The sequence below is a fragment of the Spinacia oleracea genome, chromosome 1 (genome assembly GCF_020520425.1).
Source record: "Spinacia oleracea cultivar Varoflay chromosome 1, BTI_SOV_V1, whole genome shotgun sequence".
Lineage (NCBI taxonomy): Eukaryota > Viridiplantae > Streptophyta > Magnoliopsida > Caryophyllales > Amaranthaceae > Spinacia > Spinacia oleracea.
This window is the reverse complement of record NC_079487.1, coordinates 92,479,766-92,485,435: the sequence shown is the minus strand read 5'-3', so window position 1 is coordinate 92,485,435 and position 5,670 is coordinate 92,479,766. Positions and strand designations below refer to the sequence as shown.

The window sequence follows — 5,670 nt, the reverse complement described above, 5'->3', positions numbered from 1 at the left end:
AAAACATTATTGGTTAATCATTCACAATAAATGAAAAGAATTCATTTTTCCATTTAATTTGTGGTTTATTAAATCATGAGTCCCTTCAATTTGACGATATATTCAAGATAGACTGTCAGGACCAGTCCTGTGACTAAGAAATGTCTATCAAGTGAACTTGAATGTCAAAGGTTGAAAATGGTCCCTAGTCGGAGTTTTCTATAAAATTGGACGCATAGAAAACGTTAGACGATTAGAATGCAAGATGACTAGTAGTTCTGTTTCTTGAACTATGTGGACATGGCAATGTCATAATCATTTGCATAGATACTTACTTTGGGAAGACTAGTATCGGACAAGACCTATGAAACTTTACTGTAAGAGATGAAAATCTGTCATAAGTAAATTTCATTAAAATTATTAGACACTAAATCCTCAATACCTGAGTGATTTGAGATTACTTGTTTGAGAACTGGTTGCTTTGACGTTGACCAACCGTCGCACCGTTAAAGGAGGCTATAAAGGCAACGCTCAGGTAATCACCTATCAAACGAAGTCTAATCTCAAGATCGCAAGATTGGGATTGTCCTCCCATAAATCGGGATGAGATGCTTAAAAGTTGTACAAGGCCACTCGGAGAGCTAGAAACTGTGAAATGCATGGTCGTGCTCGGATGAATCATAGGCTATGATTATCTGTTTATTTGATCAGTTGAACTCTGAAACCGAGAAACACCTCTGGACATAATAAGGATGACAACTCTTACCTTATGTTCAAGAGCAAGCATCGAGCGACAAAGGAATTAGGAAATGCACACTTGTCCCTAAGGACAAGTGGGAGACTGAAGGAAATAATGCCCTTGGTCCAAGTATGCATTCAATGTTAAGTCTAATAAATGCGGTTCAGTATTAATTAACAAGTTAATAATTCAGTGAGATCAAGTGAGCTGAATGCCTAGCTAGAGGCCGCTTCAGTTCAAGTGGAATTAATGATATTAATCCACAGCTTACTCTTGACTGAACCCGTAGGGTCACACAAATAGTACATAAACGGATCAAGTATTTAATGGCATTAAATACTCCATCTATGAATATTCGGAATCGACGGATCTTAGTTTCAGTGGGAGCTGAGATCGTCACAGGCAAGAAATGAATACTCCGGAAACGATGATATTGCCGGAAACGGAAATATGGATCGTATCGGAAATATAAATATTAACCAAGTCGTAGATGTTGCCGGAAACGGAAACATGGTACGTATCGGAAAATATTATCGGAAATGGAAATATTGCCGGAATCGGAAATATTCCCGGAAACGGAAATATTGTCAGAATCGGATATATTATCGGAATCGGAAAATAATTCCGGAAACGGAAATATTAAATATTTGATCGAAACGGAAATTGATTCCGGAATCGGAAATATTGAATATTGTTCGTATCGGAAATGAATTCCGGAATCGGGAAATTAATCGGAAGCGTATCGTACGAATTAGCATCGGACGAGGCCTGCCAGACGAAGGCCCAGCACGAAGCCAGGCCATCGCCCAGCAAGCCAGCGCGCCACAAACGCACCAGCCAAGGCTGCGCCAGGCCCACCGCAAGGTAGGCCCAGCGCGCGCCAAGGCTGCGGCAGCGTGTGGGCTTGCGGCAGTGGGCTGCGAGCTCATGGGCTGCGCGCGCGCGCATGGCGCCCCTCGTGGGCTGCTGTGCGTGCGTGTGTGTTTGTGTGCTACTCGAATTCTGAAGCTACCGGGATTTGTCATATGATTAAATCCAATCCTAAAAGATTTAGTTTATTTAATTAGAGTCCTAGTAGGATTATAATTAAATAAATTAGTATCCTAATAGGATTCCAAATCCTTTTCCATAACTCTATAAATAGGTGCCTAGGGTCACATATTTACAGAGATTATTCAAGTATTCAAAGTGAGTTTTTGAGAGCAAAATTCAATTACACAATTGCCTATAAAGTGCCGAAAATAATAGTACCTTAAGGGCGATTCTAGTTGGTCAATCTTAAGGCGGATCCGGACGTGCTGTGGACTATCTACGGAGGAACGACACTTGGAGTCCTAAAGACTTGTTCTTGTTCGGTTCGGGCGCAGCTAGGGAAGGCACGCAACAAAGAGTATGCATCTAAACTATGCTAAATGATTATGTGTAAATAATATATTTTCCTGGCTTTATGGTTTTTCCGCATGATTTATGAATTGTCATATGTATCATAACCTAACAGAGGCCGCTTCAGTTCAAGTGGAATTAATGATATTAATCCACAGCTTACTCTTGACTGAACCCGTAGGGTCACGCAAATAGTACGTAAACGGATCAAGTATTTAATGGCATTAAATACTCTATCTATGGATATTCGGAATCGACGGATCTTGGTTTCAGTGGGAGCTGAGATTGTCAAAGGCAAGCAAGTGAATACTCCGGAAACGATGATATTGCTGGAAACGGAAATATGGATCCTATCGGAAATATAAATATTATCCAAGTCGTAGATGTTGCCGGAAACGGAAACATGGTACGTATCGGAAAATATTATTGGAAATGGAAATATTGCCGGAATCAGAAATATTGCCAGAAACGGAAATATTGTCAGAATCGGAAATATTATCGAAATCGAAAAATAATTCCGGAAACGGAAATATTAAATATTTGTTCGAAACGGAAATTAATTCCGGAATCGGAAATATTAAATATTGTTCATATCGGAAATGAATTCCGGAATCGAGAATTTAATCGGAAGCGTATCGTATGAATTAGCATCGGACGAGGCCTGCCAGACGAAGGCCCAGCACGAAGCCGGGCCATCGCCCAGCAAGCCAAAGCGCAAACACACGCCAAAGCCAAGACCAGGCCCAGCGAGAAGGCCAGGCCCAACCAAGGCCTTGGGCGCGCGCAGCAGCGAGCTGGGCCGTGCATTGTGCGTGGGCCGTAAGGCCTGCGTGCGGTGCATTGTCACTCGTGTGTGTTACTCGGAATCCTAAGGCTACCGGGATTCGTAATATGATTAAATATAATCCTAATAGATAAAGTTTGTTTAATTAGAGTCCTAGTAGGATTATTATTAAATAGATTTGTATTCTAATAGGATTATAATTCCTTTCCATAAACTCTATAAATAGGTGCCTAGGGTCACATATTTAGATCGAGGATTGAAGTATTCAAAGGTAAGATTTTTGGAACAAAATCAGCCAAACACTTGTAGCCTATTAGCCGAAAATTCTTAGAACCTTAAGGGCGATTCTAGTTGGTCAAGTGATATATGCGTTTTATATAGAGTTTTTTACCCCCGTCCCTTAGTACTTTTATGTATCAAACGTGCTCTTAGGAGCCGTTTCTAGTACTAATGTGTGTTATTGAGTGTGCCTTGAGTTTCAGGTTTGATTATGAGAAATTGGTCGTTTTAGACCCGTTTCATTGTTGATCAAGGCCACTATATGAGTCCGAGAAGTTCGGGACCTCCATCGTCGACTTTCGGGAGCCTTAGATGCTTATGGTTGAGCCCCGGGAGTTAGACTTGATGATACGGGCGAAATACATTGAAGATTGCAAATCGCCCTGGAAGCTGAGGGCGAAATGCAACCATCGGGCGGAATTATAAGCAAGCCAAGTTCATCAACGCGCGCCCGATCGGGCGCAGCTCGCCCGATGCGGATCGGGCGGTCAATCTGGAGGCTTTGTGGAGATTTCGCAATCCGCCCGATCGGGCGGATTTTGGCCCGATCGGGCCGACTATCGAGTGATTCGCCCGATCGGGCGAAGCGTCGCCCGATCGGGCGACGCCAACCTCCAGCAGTTTTTCGCGTTTTTAATTCCGTTTTTAGGCCTTATTTTGGCAAAACTATATAAGCAAACTTGTTTTATTTTTGACGGACATCTTATTTTTCCAGCACAAAACCCTTAGTTTATTTTTCTAAGTTTTATTTTTCTCTCTACATCAATTCAAACACTTAGTTCGATTTATATAAAAACGCAAGCTTTCAATTTCCATTGTTCTTCAAGTCGGTATTGTTTCTTACTTTAATTTATTCTATTGCATTGATCATGTTTTCCATTATGTTAATCGCTTTGTTATTAGTTATCATGAGTGAGTAGTTTAATTTCTAGGGTTTAGGAGATCCATGAATGCATGATTGGGATTATATGTGGACTTGATTATTTGATTGATTGATTATAATTTCTATAGCTTATTATTATTGCTCGTCAATTCTGTTCGGCCGGACTATTTTGATTTGAGTTTGATTAACCTTAGATTATGCGCCGAGAGGTATAAATCTGATGTTTTTGGTCTGTGGCTATTAGATAGGAATTATTTCTAGTACGTAGCGAGAGCCCGCTAGTTGTTATATCCTAAGGAATTCATAAGATTCGAGAGATGCATGTTTTCCTAGTTATGATTGTTAATTAATTGTTATTGTCCGTTGTCCAATCCCGGTCTGCATTTATGGTGAACCGCTGCCCTAGATTCCCTTAATATTGTTATATTCCAGTTTGATTATTTGCCTTAGCTTAATATACAAACCAATCCAATTCTTTGTTACCAGTAGTCTAGATTAGTTAATTAATAGTAGAAAGAACATTGTTTCCCTGTGGATACGATCCCTGCTTCCCTTACTATATTTTTAGTTGGTGAACGTTAGGTTTATCTTTGATAGGAGTGCGATTTAGCCTGTCAAATTTTGGCGCCGTTGCCGGGGAAACGGTTTTATTTTCTGTTATTAATTGTTTTTCTGGATTATTGTTTGTCACTTCTCAAGGGACTCCCGTTCCTTGAGACCGGATCTCACGACTGTTTTCTAGTTCTTGCTTGTTTATGCCCAGGACTGTCCATACCAGCGATCTAACTTCGTTCGATCCTGAACCTGAACGGACCTTTCGTAGACGGCGTAGATTCGTTGAACAGTTGAGAGACTATTCTGACTCTGAATCCGACTATCTGATTAGCAATCTATTCCATACAGATTCAGAGATGGGTGACCAAGCACCACCACCCCCACTTGTGCCAAGGCTTACAGACTATTCTAAACCAAGTCTGTCTATGCTTCCCAAGGCAATCATGCCTTCCATTGCGGTCGAGAATTTCAAGATTGAACCCCGGCTGATAAACATGATCGAGAGACACCAATTCGGTGGGGAAAAGGGTGAAGACCCCAATCTCCACATTCAGTCTTTCATTCAGTATTGTGCCACCATTAAGCAGAAGAATTTAACACCGGAGCAGACTATGGAGATACTCTTTCCATTTTCATTGAGTGGGAAGGCCAAGCTATGGATTAACAGTCTCAACCGCGCAGCTATGAAAATCACCGATTGGAATTCTTTGGCCCTTGCTTTCTATGTTAAATATTTCCCACCTGAGAAGACAGCTCGTCTGAGGGGTCAGATATTAGGTATCTCTCAACAAGTAGATGAGAGTTTGTTCGAAGTTTGGGAGAGATTCAAGGACTTGCAAAGGGAGTGCCCACACCATGGTTTAGATGACTGGTTCCTGGTTCAGCAGTTCTACAATGGTCTGGGTAATGAATCTAGGTGTCTTTTGGATTCAGCTGCCAGTGGAAGATTCATGCAACTGGAGGTGCCTAGAGCTTTGGAGGTGATTGAGGAGATGGCCATCCATAGTGCCCAATATGGGAATCCTAGAGGTTTTGCCGACCGAGGTGTTAAGCATGAGATGAATTCTA

At 41.5% G+C, this 5,670-nt stretch overlaps 1 non-coding gene across 1 annotated transcript; it reads right to left on the bottom strand.

Moving 5' to 3' along the window:
* Nucleotides 1–5,357: 5,357 nt before the first annotated feature.
* On the bottom strand, nucleotides 5,358–5,464 carry LOC130466504 (small nucleolar RNA R71). The gene has a single exon (XR_008926727.1). It is a non-coding gene; the product is annotated as a small nucleolar RNA R71 (small nucleolar RNA).
* Between the last annotated feature and the right edge of the window lie 206 nt (nucleotides 5,465–5,670).